We start from the raw sequence: 15,321 nt of genomic DNA on the forward strand, positions 1-15,321 counted from the left end.
GCACAATTATAAGCAAACTAAGGTTATCATAAAAATCAAAATGATATACTGGTTTATAAACAAGAACAAAGTCACAGGCAATCAAATGCTTGGGAGTAAAACAGGGTTTTAAGTCTGGATTTAAAAAGGTCAATGGAGGGGGAGGTTCTGAGTAGGGGATGGTGTTCCACAGCCTAGGGGCTGAAACCGAGAAGGCAACGGTCGCCTCTAAGCCTCAACTTGGTCGTCGGGAAATCTAGAAGCTCAAGGTCCGTGGATCTGAGCTGCCTAGTGGTGGTGGTGGTGGTGGTGGGGGGGGGGGGGGGGGGGGGTATTTTACCAGGTCTGTGATGTGGGCAGGGGCTAGGCCATTCAGAGCTTTATAAACAAATAAAAGAGACTTAAAGGAGCATTCAGTGATTTGGGTGATTTGGGAAAAAAACCCGGTCCACCCGGTAACAAGATGTGCACATGCACACGCTCTACAGTGGGGGAAGTACAACAGACCAACAGCACGCGCACCAATGCCAGCCACACTCGATCATGATTGGAGGAAGGCACCTCTCATCCTGATTGGATGAAAGCTTTGCCACCCAAAGCCCAAACCGAAACTAGGGTTTTTTGACCCCAGGGGCTCACTGGGGACAGGGAGGAACTCCTTATATGGTCAGCACACTTTATAGTAGGGAGGATTATCCAAAAAACAAGAAAAAATAAGTGATAGTTGAATTAAGTGAAATCACTGAATGTACATTTAAAATGAATTCTGAATTTCACTGGTATGGTTTTATATTGACTATGGAGCGGAGGTGGAAGGAGCTTGATTTCACAACTGCGTTTACCTGTTTATCGAATTTAAATTCGGAGTCAAAAAGCACACCCAGGTGTTTGGCGTGGGGTTTGACCAGGTAAGACAGGTTGCCTAGGCCCCCTAGGACCCCTAGGCCCTAGGGGTCCTTCTGGATCTTGACAGTCAACGTGCCAATGAAAAAAACAGTGACATACTGTATAGTGACATCACAATATTATCCCCTCCCCTGTAACGTCTCCCCCTTTATCATACATACACAACAGCTGTGGGTGTGGCTTCAGTTCAGGTGGATCACCACCCATCACCGCCCAACAGGCAAACCGGGAATACAGTACTTAATGAACTGGTGGGCGTGTCCACATACAAATTACATTTTAACAAATAGTGTACACTTTTTTGAAAAATGCCTTCCTCCTTATATAATAATAATAATACCTGATGATCATGTTTTAGGTTGGAAAAAAATCACGGCACTCCATCTTTAACAACTGGACCTTTACAATTGGAAATTTACAATTCATGACAAGTAAGATCGGGGTTACACATCAACCAAAAGACAGAATAGCCAAGTTATAATATATTATTGTTAAAGCTAAAAGAGGTTTTAAAAATATATTTTTTCTGAGGTAAAACCCACACGTCTTTTTCTTAAAGAGCAGTCTTACTACATCAAAGCATTTTTTTAAAACATTCCATCTCAGGTGTCTGTAAAAAGAAAACAGCAGTAGCATATTTAGAGTTATGCTGAATTATTCTCCAGTTACAGTGCACCGCTCACGGCAAAGTGTCGAGATCCAACTATGTTTTGCAGCTAATACGGCCACTTTAGATTCCACATCAGAAGAACGACACCCGCAAAGGCAGCTAACAATACTAGAAAAACAACCCTTGAGCTAGTTTAAAACGACCACTTATGGGCTATGAGAGAAACCTTTAGACATAATCCCCTGACCTTCTCTAATGCTGAACACACGTGACGTGACCAAGTTCAGATGCACTTCGTGGGTGTTATCGAAACGAAAGGTCCTCCTGGCTCACCTTGGCATTTGCAGCGAAACCCAGAGACTGTGGGTGAACTTGAATCCTGGTGCGGTGGCTCAGAATAAGGCTCACGGCACGCTTTGATGTGCATGTTTGAAATCTGGTCTTGGGCATGCATGCAGGCACATACTTCTCCATCCACATGTCAAACTACTATCATGTCAAACTAAGCGAAAGTTATTGGAGTTTGTCTCTGAAACTGCCAGGCATGTGCTGCCTTTTTCAAAAGGCCCTGCAGGGTGATCTATTGCAGGTTTACAAAAGACACATTTTCTTTCTTTCTCCTCTTCTTGTGGTGCTTTTATCTTCATGGCTTCACCAGCAAATGTAGCAGGTTTGTTGTATCTGGCCCTAAGTACATCCAAAGACATTCTGGAGGCACAGTCAGGGAGTCTGTTAAACTTAAAAGGAAGATATTTCTAGTGATGGATCACTGTAGGGAAATTGCTTCTCTGCATCCTATTAGGAGCCGTACTGTGCAGCCCCAGAGGGGGAAATCAGGGATTGACAGACACCTCAACATACAATGCCGAGAATTGTTTACTCCAGTGTTCCGCCGCTGCATAATACGACATTCCCGCTATTTGTTTAATTCGCTGTATTTTAATAATTAAAAAGAAACTCCGTCTTTGCTGCGGAGCTGGTGGAAGCTTCTTGTTATGATGTCGAAACCGGAAATCGACACATGCGCTGGGCTGCTAGGGCTTCTGGAAAATTGAGTCCAATGCAAGTGAACGGGGGTTTTGTCTGACTACAACCGCCTCGCACCACCCGCCATCTTGCCGTAGCAAGATGGCGGGTGGTGCGATGGAAGTCAACACACGGGGGAACCTATCTTCGGCGTATTTTCGCCGATCAAAAGCCCAGATACTTCAGCGTATGATCTAAAGGTAATAAAACAATCTCGGCAGCGTAGAATATTTGATTAAAATGCGGGTCAATCGTATTATGGAGTCAAAGTGTTAAGATGTGGGGTATGTCTGTGCGTCATTCACATACAAATAAGTACAATTATTTATGAGCATTGTTTTGATGGTATCAGAAAGACTGATGTGTCAGAGGTGTGATTCTCACAGAGGAGTGACCCAAACAAACACCCTGTGCTATCAAGTCCCATGAACACTCCTAGGCAGTCCAACAACGCACTGCAGATGGTGGGAAAGCCAGAGGGAAATCCCTGTAGGCCTGAGTTCACTTTGAAGCCACGCTAAACATGCAGCTGCCGAGAGAGGCTGAAAAGGCATGCCTTTGGCATCATCATCATCATTATCAACAACACAAACACGCACACGCACACGCACACACACACACACACACACACACACACACACACACACACACACGTGCGCATGTCTGTGACGGCGCAAAATAACATGCGTGCACACATGTACATAAATGCGCACGCTTACATATGTGCATACACGTGATTGCATTGTGTTTGCTATCTTAGATTAGCCGTAACATGAGCTGGGAAATCATGGTACATCGCGTGGCAGCTGTTTTACAGGGTCATGACGATAACACACACACATGGACTTACAAGCAGTGGTCCGGGTACCACCAGAGGTCCTTGAGGGGGTTCCAGGTGGTCCCCAGCTAAGGGTGCACTCACACCTTTAATGCAATTCTCTGTGCTCGTTGGATCAATGATGTGTTGTGTCATGGCCGCCCAATGCATTTCCAATGGAGGTCACATGGTTTGACACAACATAGGGGGAGGGGTCTGTTGTATGGCTTTCAGCTGTGTTTCGACTGCGCCCCTCCCCCTCATACAACACAATGTTGTGTCAAACCATGTGACCTCCATTGGAAATGCATTGGACGGCCATGATACTACACAGCATTGATCCAACGAGCACGAGAATTGCATTAAAGGTGTGAGCTCAGCCTAAATTAAGTTAAGTTCTTAACCAACCATTGGACCCTTATAGATCTTTAACTCCCGAGAGTGTAAAATGAGACCTGTGTAAAACTCTCAAGAGTTAAATTGTTGAAGTCTACACAATTACAGAATGTAGAAGAATTGTAATTTTGATCAACGTTTGCCTGTTATCTCTCCTAATGGGACCAGCATCAATACAGCATGGAATTGTGGACAAAATATTTATCCAACGATAACAAAATATTCTTTATCGTCTTGGGTCTGAGAGGCTACGGGCAGTATTATGCGTGTCTTAAGTACCAGGTCTTATTACTTAACTTAAGACCTGGAGGCGTGGTCAATGCTGTTTGGCCACTCAGAATAGCCAAATGGCATTGATCACGCCTCCAGGTCTTAAATTAAGTAATAAGACCTGGTACTTAAGACACGCATAATACTGCCCTACATGTCATCAAATGGTGGTCCGTGGCTCAGATGTAGAATAAACTAGAAAAAGTGCCCTTCTGGGCACAGGTCTCCACCAGGAGGATAGGACTGTGTGAGATGTTTGGCAAAATGTTTAGGAGTAATATAAACATGTTTTTTCTTTTTTTTTTGTTGCAACAATTGTCTTCATTTTGTTGAGGAAATGCAGAGCCAGATCACTCATAGCATCTCTGAGGATAGAATTCTGGATGAGCAGGACGTGCAGCATTTTGAACGAAACTGAATACTTTGGAAGGCAATCTTAGCCAATCAGTGTAGAATCTGAGAAATCCAACAGACTCGTCTTGATCACATGACTACAGAGATCATGTGGACCGATTTGCATGAGATTTGGATGAAATCTGTGCCTAACATAAGCAATGTGTTTTGCAGAAATCGGCCTCATGGTGGCGCTATAACCGGCAGATGTGGAGGGATGCAGGGACAATGTTTTTCCATGGCCTCTAGGGAGTGCGCATATGTACATAAGTTGTATACAGATCGATGCAGTTATAGCTAAAAACAGGAATTGGCCTGTTATAGCGCCACCGTGAGGCTGATTTGGGGAAAAAAATTGTGGCATGTTGTCCTCGGCCTAGTGGAAATGTGCGTGTATAATTTCACGGAAATGTGCGTGTATAATTTCACGGAAATTGCACACTGGCATTTTGTTAGAAACGGACCAATCGTGTGAGCTTTGGAAGCCAATCTTAGCCAATCAGGATGGAAGATGGGAAATGGTGCCGCTCCGTGTTGATCACATGACTATGTAGATAGTGTATACCGAATTGTGTGGTGTATGGATAAAATGTGTACGAGTAATCTACAGAAATGTGTTTTGCCTAAATCGGCCTCATGGTGGCGCTATAACAGGCCGTTGAGGAATATTTGGGGCAGAGGTTCGTCGTTGGCATCCAGGGAGTGTGTGTGCAAAGTTTGGCATGGATCGGGCCAACGGTGCCGGAGATTAGCTGATAACGGACGGACGGAAGGACGGACGGACGGAAGGAAGGACACACGGACGGAGTGCAAAACATACTCTCTCCCCATGCCTTCGGCCTGGTGGAGACAATAATGAAAACCACTGACTTACAGTAACAGCTCAACCCATTGTCACTGCCGGCGGGGGTTGGAACCGAGACATTCACTGTGAAAGGCAATTTATATTTTTCCAGAAGACACAAATTAAACTTTTTTTTAATTTGGCATTTTTCTTTTACAAGTACGCCTTATTTAAACACCAGACGGCATTACCATCGTGGCAAGTCAGACAAGCATTTACCTGTAAACAATTAGTGGCTTTGCAGCTAAAGCACATAAATCCATACAATTACAAGTCTTGAAATTTGACTAAAAACTATGACCATTGCAAATTGAAAAATGACATGAAATTCAAATGGCCAGTCAAGACACTGGGCTGATAATCCACAATAACTAACTGCACGATGACTAAATTGGCAATAAATCAGCGAAATGTTTGAAGGAATGTGCAAAATGCAACCGAGAGTCGTCTCATTGCGAAGGCACACTGATGATTACATGTGACAGCGTGATGAGTATAAAGCCACAGAATGGAACTTGTGGATGATTTCTCATGTGTTGTTTGTCAATTTCGGTGCCATTTTTTAGATTCCAGCATGATCAATCCCAGAACTACAAAAGAGAAGAACATTGAGGGATTCAGCCTACGCTTTAATGTGTGCATGACACAGTCACCTAATATTTGGCTGAATTTAAATTAAAAATAATTGCTAAAAAACATCTGTTCATTTCTGGTAAGACAAAGGTTTAAATTACATGACATTTTTGTACATGCCATGATATTCAGGTTGATAACTGTGATCGGAAATCAATACAATAATACTAAGTTACACGGCCATTGCAGTGGAGACTGTGTTGTCTCTTCCAAGGAGACTGTTGCTGTTGTTGTAACCTCAGCGCTGTGAGTTTACATTCATTTTCGAGTTCCTGTCATTTGCTAGGTGACAAGAAATAAACAGAAAGCCACACTGTGATGACAGCTACTCTCAGTTTCTAATTTGGCTTGGCCATCTAATCCACTGCATACACAAACTCTACCATTACACACTGTGTTTAGCCAAGGCTATGTATGTGGGAAACTGGGAAACCGAAGAGAACGATGAGGATGGTTCTGGCTGCTAATGCTACTATGTGTTTTTTTTCTTCTTATAGAAAAGAGACCGGTTGGTTGTACAGCTGTACAGACTGTAAATAAGATAATAAGCTGTGCCATTCATTAGCTAATTAGCTATAACCCATTTTGGGGCGGGAACCCCTTTTGGTGTTTTAACTAAGCATTATGTTATACTTTAGCCATTGAAAAATAGCAGATCTACAAGCTCATAGCGCGCCACCGAGTGGCGTGCTACGAGCTTGTAGGTCTGCTATTTTTGAAAAATCGTGAAAATGTTTGAACGATGAGGATGGTTCTGGCTGCTAATGCTACTATGTGTTTTTTTCTTCTTATAGAAAAGAGACCGGTTGGTTGTACAGCTGTACAGACTGTAAATAAGAGAGACCCTATACGAGTGTGCTGTCTGTGTGTGGAACAATCTTCTAAAATGTTGCTTTCTTGCCTTGATCTCCCTTGATCTCTCTTTTCTTCCCTTTCTTTGTTTCTTGCAAAAAATAACACGATGGGAACTACTGTATATGCGCAAAAATGAATTTCACACACTTTTTTACTTGTAAAACTGTGACGTGACAATAAAGATTCTATTGGTATGTGGATAAGCTGTATCTGTTCATCATGAAGTAATGCAGGTATTATACAGGTGTATTGCTTATATCATAAGGGTCAACCCTCAACTAGTCTCTCGAGACAGACTGTTGAATAACGTCAAACTCAAAGGAAAAGAGGTTGCAGTTTTTCCTTTCTTTTTTGATGATGGGTTCTCAGATTGACCCTCAACAAACAGTGTCATATATACCGGTAGCTTAGTATGAGTTAAATGCACCACATCTCCTCTGTGTGAATTGAGAGAAAACGACAGCGAGCGATTAACAGTCAATATGGGACACAACAACAATGGATGATGACGAGGAGATACATTCGGTGGAAAGTAATCTCAGCCACAATAAACACTGATTATTACCTCACCGCCCATGAGGCCAGCGGAGGTTACAGTTACTAGTATGCAGCTAAAAATAGCCAATATTATGAGCCAGGAACAGCATCTGGGAAGTGGGGGGTGGGTGGTGGGGCACGGGACTTTTCCTTTTGTATGGAGGAGGCTCGGGGGGGATAATAGTCACCTCAATCTGGACTCCACATAAAGCAAACTGTTGTACTTGTCTTTAAATACAGGCTATATAGGCAGTTAGCGTTAACGCCTTCACACTCCCCCCCTCGCTGAAATTCCCTGATTTCAACGACCATAACTTTCCCATAACTCTTAATACGAGTCACGAGTGGCACGCCAGGCCGTCACTATAAACTCCTCTCCACTGCTTACATCTTGTTCTCTTGTCTCTGCTGCTGCATGATGGGGCCGACAGGGCCAGCATGGACGCAGCTTGGCAGGGGGTGAGTGGAGTGGACGAGGGGCGGCTGGCTAGACCACGGAATCGGACAGAAATAACTTCCTTGCTTGCTCATTGGCAAGCTGCTGCTATAGGAAACTGACTATGGGTCTGCATGGGAGCCAGAGGGAGTATCTGTTTTTGTCTAGTATCACAGAGAATGGTGGAGCGAGCGGCGAAACACAGAGATACTTTAGTTCTTTGCTCTGTGAATGCCCCCCCACCCGCTCATGCAGTCAGGCAATGCACAGCAGCCAGGGGTATCCAGGAGCTCAAAAATGCTCACCCACACGCGCACCCACGCACGCACGCACGCACGCACGCACGCACGCACGCACGCACGCACGCACGCACGCACGCACGCACGCACGCACGCACGCACGCACGCACGCACGCACGCACGCACGCACGCACGCACACACACACACACACACACACACACACACACACACACACACACACACACACACACACACACACACACACACACACACACACACACACACACACACACACACACACACTGTAAGTAAAGCCTACATAAGTACATATACATGGACCATCCATTTTTGGCCTTTCCTATATTATAGTTTTAGTGGCCTACTAACTACATAATGGTTTTGAGTGTCCCCAGAAAAGGATTTAGGGAAAACATTTGTGTTCACTGCAATAACAGGTAACAACAACACTGTAACCACACACACACACACACACACACACACACACACACACACACACACACACACACACACACACACACACACACACACACACACACACACACACACACACACACACACACACACACACACACACACACACACACACACACACAGTTACCACAGCCTCTCTGTTCTCAAGACGGACGGATACGAGAGTGGGCAGAGAAAACACATCAGTCTGGCCCACAAGGGAGCCATCAAGCTCATTCGCTATAGTCTGCAACATGCCCAGACTCTGTGGGTTATCCACCAATACAAGCAGCGCTGCAGTCTGCAACATGCCCAGACTCTGTGGGTTATCCACCAATACAAGCAGCGCTGCAGTCTGCAACATGCCCAGACTCTGTGGGTTATCCACCAATACAAGCAGCGCTGCAGTCTGCAACATGCCCAGACTCTGTGGGTTATCCACCAATACAAGCAGCGCTGCAGTCTGCAACATGCCCAGACTCTGTGTGTTATCCACCAATACAAGCAGCGCTGCAGTCTGCAACATGCCCAGACTCTGTGGGTTATCCACCAATACAAGCAGCGCTGCAGTCTGCAACATGCCCAGACTCTGTGGGTTATCCACCAATACAAGCAGCGCTGCAGTCTGCAACATGCCCAGACTCTGTGGGTTATCCACCAATACAAGCAGTGCTGCAGTCTGCAACATGCCCAGACTCTGTGGGTTATCCACCAATACAAGCAGTGCTGCAGTCTCTAGAAAGACCACCTCAATCTCTAAAAAAAACGATGTATATTGAATACGGTGGTGGAAAAAGTACTCACATGTTTTACTTCAGTGTACCTGGCGTGTAATTTGGACCTTTTTGGCACGGTTCTGGCACGGTTCTATAGGCCTACGTTACTTTGGCCTATTCTCGTCCTCCAGGATTGTTTACATCAGGGTCCTCCATTTTCAATTCATCAGAATTCATTCAATCAGAGAATACCTGCACGACTACCTGCATGACATTGAACACTTTATTGATGTAATGACGTAGAGGGAAGACTATTTTTGTAATTTTAGTTGGTATTATTTACCTAACCAATACGAATATGTTCGTATTTGAGATAATTTTCTCTTCCAAGAGCTTATTAAGCGGAGACACATTTCTTCAGTCGGGCATTAAAGCAAAAACACGGGATCCCGCGTTCTTGGCAAAGATTGTGTTAACTTGGATATCAATAATGACAATTTGAATGAGAACTACATTAAGCCATTAAGACCTGGAACGCATCTGTGTCACCTCAGCTTTTAACCACTGTTGAAAAATAGCAGATATACAAGCTCATACATAGATCTACTACTTTTGAGAAATCGTGAAAATGTGTCCAAATCTTTGAATTTACCTATTGTGCCGAATATACAATATTTTCAAGTCTCATTTGTGGAAAAATAACATTGAATGTCAAATAGTCTAGTCCCCGATTATACTACGACCCTGTTTTTTAGGATATTTCCATTGGAAAGAAAAAACGTAGTCTTACAAACATTTGTAACTCAAATCTTTGCTTCTGGGGGGTCCTTGGAACAAAATATCTTTAGATGGGGGTCGGCGGCCAAATATATATAATTTGGGGGTCCTTGAGTACCACTGACATAGAAAATTAGAAACATAGGATTTTCAGAAAATTGTCAGGATTTAGAAGACATTTTGTAGAATCGGGTGCTCAATGGATTAAATAGCCTAGCCCAATAATACCTCTGGTTTTTGACTTCCTCTATTCATCCACTGTCATGTCCCAGGAGTGGCCTTCCTGCGTCCGACCATGGGAAACAGTGAAGTTTTTTAGGCTGATTGCAGACGTTTCCTTCCTCCATCAGTCACAGCAGTGCCTGTAATGGATACAGTATTTACTCAGGCCCGAAGCAACTGAACTCTAAATCCCACACCCACATTGGATGTGCATCATAAGGCCACCGCGGTCAAAAGGTTCCTGGGAGAGTACTTAATCCGGATTACATAATATTCCCTCGCAAAGGAAAAGACACACAATACAATAAATTACTCTGATAGGACTGGGTGAGAATATATCGGTGTATATGTATATACACACATACAGTATATTTTAAAAAATAAATAAAATTAAACACACATTCAGAAGCTGACCACAGAATTGTATTTAAAATTATAATACTGAGTTTGTTTGTTTGCATGTTAATGTACACACACACATACAGTACACTCTCTCTCCCTCCCTCTCTCCCTCTCTCCATCTCTCTCTCACTCACACGCACACACACACACACACACACACACACACACACACACACACACTACTTTGCAATGACTTAAAATAATTACAATGTTATTTCGCAAACATAATGTATAGGCCTACAAAATACAAAATGTGCAAACAGCAAACTGATTTCATGCTAAAGCAAAACTGTAACATGAACCATGCACAACCAACCAACACGTCACGACAGCCATGGTTTACTCATATAGCCTACTGAGAAATGTCGCGACGCTGTCGGACAATACCAAATACGACATCACGACATCACAATACTTTAATACTTTTTAAGTAAAGTAACCGGCAGTATATGAAAATAAATGTAGTTTTTTGACAAGTCTTACCTTTAGTCTACTACTCCATTGTTGATAAACATAATTGAAAGCAGCTGACGTCACTGCAGGCTGCACGCTTGTCTTAATAAACTAATTAATTGACAAACAAACAAACTCGTTCCCAGCTGCAAGTGGAGTTATTGAGTTATATTGGTGTTGGGAAAAGATGGCTGCTTACTGGCTGCAGGCTGAGGATGGAATGATGTCATTAAATTAACCCTCCATGTACTGTTTTGGCAGACAAATCAAAATAAATTGAAGTAAGGGTGCTGTTGGGCAGTGTTGGAAAAAGTACTCACATGTTTTACCTAAGTAAAAGTGTCAATACTGCATTATAGAAATACAGTATTTCTATACAGTAGGCTATTATAGAAAAGTATAGGCTACACAAGTATTGGCATCAACATTTACTTAAGTAGGCCTACCAAAAGTAAAAGTACTCATTGTACAAATGTCCCAAAAGTTTCCAAATGTAATACAAATGTCCCAAAGTTTCCAAATGTATAAAAATCATCAACACATGTGAGCTTATGTAGATTGGCCAAATGGCCTGCATACAGTATATATTAGGGCTGAAACGTATTAATAATGTAATTTTGAATAAGTATTTATTTATTTTTTGACCAGGAGTATCTATGGTCTCTGTCCATAGTGTAATTAGGTATAGGCTACACCAGAACAGACAGCCTCAATGTGCATTTTGAAACAGAAAAGGATGGAGAACATTCTAACACAATCTTAATTGTGATAGTCCCTTTGCTCTGTAGTGATCCAGCACTGGATGAACTAAAAGATATAGTGTTTTGTATAGGTGAGCACATTGGTTCCTAAACAATGCAATCTATGCCATTACTTATAGGCTGCATCTTGTTAACTCTGAATATTGCTGCAAAATAAAATTAGATGTCCCGCCCCCTCAAGCAAACAAAACTGATGTTATTGTTTGGACAACACTGCCATCTAGTGGATGTAAGGATGTATGCTCTTGGTGACCTATCTCTACAAACTTGTTCCTGAACAGTGGTTCCCAAACTTTTTAATTATAGCCTGCGAACCCCCATTTGAAAAGACATGCCAGGGACCCCCATAAGAGAAGATTTTTACGGCTCTAGCAGTGATTCTCAACCAGTTTAATCTCAAGGACCCCCCTGGTTTGACCTGAATTAGGCTACGGTCCCCCATTTAATGACATTTCTATCTGTGGGACCCCAGGCCAATTCCCAATGTATTATTGTAAAATCAAAGTTAATTTAACTCTGAGTGTACAAATTTGTACACTCTCGGAGTTACAGACCCATAAGGGTCCATTTGGTTTCAAACTATAATTTAGCTGGGGAGCCCCTGGAACTCCATCAAGGACCCCTGGGGGTCCCCGGACCCCACTTTGGGAACCACTGCCCTAGCAGCATTATAGGCCAGTGGTTTTCAACCAGTGGTCCGGGGACCACCAGTGGTCCTTCAGGGGGTTCCAGGTGGTCCCCAGCTATGGAGAGTTGGTACCAAAATGGACCCTTATAGCTCTTTAACTCTTACTCTTGAGAGTGTAAAATGAAACCAAAGGGTCCATAAGGGTCCATTTGGTTTAATTTTACACTCTCAAGAGTTACATTATTGTTAAAGGAGCATTCAGTGTTTTGGGTGATTTGGAAAAACCCGCGGTCCGCCCCGGTAACAAGATGTGCACATGCAGGCACTACAGTGGGGGGACACGCGACAGGCCAACAGCACACACACCTAGGCCCACCCCCGCTCGATCATGATTGGTGGAAGGCCCCTCTCTATCATGATTAGATGAAGGCTGGGCCACCTAGCCAAAAACGAAACCTAAGGTTTTTTGACCCCCAGGGGTTAACTTGGGACAGGGAGGAACTCCATATGGTCAGCACACTCTATAGTAGGAAGGATTATCACAACAAAACAAAAAAAGAAGTGATATTTGAATTAAGTGAAATCACTGAATATACCTATTACAAGAAGTAAATTAAGAGAATGTATAAGACAATAGGCCTACAGCTTGGAACTGTGGACAGAATCTTATCGAACGATAACAAAATATTATTTCGTTTTGGGTCTGAGGGCGCTAAATGTCATCAAATGGTGGTCCGTAGCTAAAATGCCGAATAAATAATGGCCCTGATATGAAAAGGGTTGAAAACCACAGCACATGTCTCAACCACAGAAGCACAATTTGTTGTTGCTAACGTATTATGTATGGGAAAGTCTTGGCTCTGGTTGTTTGGAAGGAAAAAAATGCATGTGCTTGAGCTGTCAAAACAGTGACATCTATGTACTTGAAATATTGTGTCACCATGCAGCTCATTAATGTTTTGCAGAATATGCTAATATGATGTTATACAATTACAGGCTAAATATGTTAGACAGTTAGAATATAAGCAATCTACAAACTCACAACGGGTCGACCTGTTGTTTTTGAATAGCCAAAATATAATATTTTTGATTTGATTTTTGAATAGCCTAAATATAATATAAGGTCAAACTGTTCCTCATTTTACTGGGAGACCCCCTGGATAGTAAGAGAAATCTATGAAAATCTGGGAACTAAATCGTTACCAAGACATTTCTTCACCAATGTGTTTCTAAAGGTGTCTAATAACATGTACTAAAAGTTTGAAATTCAACTCCCGTGGGAAATTGAGTTATTAGCATAATATGTGACCAAACCCTTAACATCCTATATAAGGCAAAAAAATCATTCTTTAAGTAGCATGTGACATATGAAACTATAGGGTTTTCATGATTCTGAATCCATTCCAAGCATTAGTTTTGCACAAAAAACACTCCTTGGGAGGAAAACTGCCTCACAAACGTGATGAGGTCAGCACATTAAGGTCAAGGGGATATGGCCTAATTTAGCCCAAGGAGTGTTTTTGTGCAAAACTAATGCTTGGAATGGATTCAGAATCATGAAAACCCCCTAGTTTCATATGTCACATGCTACTTAAAGAATGATGAAATTTTGACTTTTTTGCCTTATATAGGATGTTAAGGGGGTATGGTCACATATTATGCTAATAACTCAATTTCCCACGGGAGTTGAATTTCAAACTTTTAGTATATGTTATTAGACACCTTTAGAAACACATTGGTGAAGAAATGTCTTGGTAACGATTTAGTTCCCAGATTGGTCAAATACCTGATAAAATGCCCTTACTAGGAACCTCTGCACCCCACTAAGAGGTCCAGTATGTGCTTGTAGAAGGCCAACATGTGCTAAATGAAGGTCAAATCCGTATTCCCTGGTTAGATTTTTGAGGCGTGAGACAGCCAAGCGTCTGCTGAGTCAGCGTGCACCGCTGCCAATTTCTCCCACAGTTTAAACTTGGGAGATCAGTTTTGTCTCAGGAAAACGTGTGGGCTGTAAATAGGCCTGATCGAAGAGTTGTGCTTCGTATTACAATACACAGGAGACCCAACAAAGCTTGAATTGCCATATACCGCCAAACCTCTACACAGACTTTTTTCCAAATCAAAGTCACACAACCAGGGGTGGGAGAAGTGTGTGTGTGTGTGTGTGTGTGTGTGTGTGTGTGTGTGTGTGTGTGTGTGTGTGTGTGTGTGTGTGTGTGTGTGTGTGTGTGTGTGTGTGTGTGTGTGTGTGTGTGTGTGTGTGTGCGTCTGACCGTCTGTGCATCTGTGCGTGTCTCTGTCTGTCTGTCTGTCTGTCTGTCTGTCTGTCTGTGTCTGTGTGTGAATGCATGCGTGTGTGTGCGTGCGTAAGATCGGCTATTTTTGCAACAGTAATATGCAATGTGGCCCTCTGGAGTGAGTGTGGAACCATGGTGGCCCTTCTCCATCGTCAAAGTTGCCCACCCCTGCTCTAATTGAAGCTCTGTCTGTCAGAGCACAATTGCCGCACTCTCGTCTGGCCACCTGCTCCCGGCCTCCCGCCCCACAGTATATGAGACAACATAAGAAATCGCCCAGAACTTTGGCACCTGCAGTGGTTGTATAATTGTATCTCCCTGCTCTTCTGTTGAGCCATTTAGATCGTGTCAAAGGTCATGTCTAACCTAGACATGTTCTGACTGACACAAATGCTGACCTGATTGACAAGATTCAATTCATCTCCCTGAGAAAGCAGACAGGCTCTATTAACTCAATGGTAAAAAAAAAAAAATGTCAGCACACGGTGTGATAATCAATCAAGTGTGACGGTCTTATAATAATCAACAACACTTATTCCTCATTAGACTCTAGTCTGTTCATGCTTAATTAGCATGCGTCTACAGCTCCTGCAGCACGTTGGACTAATTAGACTATATGCAAGAATTCAAGATGTCATCTTGAGAATGTGGC

At 43.0% G+C, this 15,321-nt stretch overlaps 1 protein-coding gene across 1 annotated transcript in view; it reads right to left on the minus strand.

Annotated features, from left to right (window-relative positions):
• mrtfbb (myocardin related transcription factor Bb) overlaps window positions 1-11,129 on the minus strand; it is a 46,498-nt gene extending 35,369 nt beyond the window's left edge. Inside the window, exons 1-2 of the mRNA XM_079521321.1 lie at window positions 11,014-11,129; window positions 10,135-10,268 (exon numbers count right to left, since the gene is read on the minus strand). The gene's annotated coding sequence lies outside the window, so the exon portion shown is untranslated. The remainder of the gene's footprint in view (window positions 1-10,134; window positions 10,269-11,013) is intronic.
• Window positions 11,130-15,321: the final 4,192 nt, after the last annotated feature.

The sequence above is a fragment of the Electrona antarctica genome (assembly GCF_951216825.1).
Source record: "Electrona antarctica genome assembly, chromosome: 14".
Classification (NCBI taxonomy): Eukaryota; Metazoa; Chordata; class Actinopteri; order Myctophiformes; family Myctophidae; genus Electrona; species Electrona antarctica.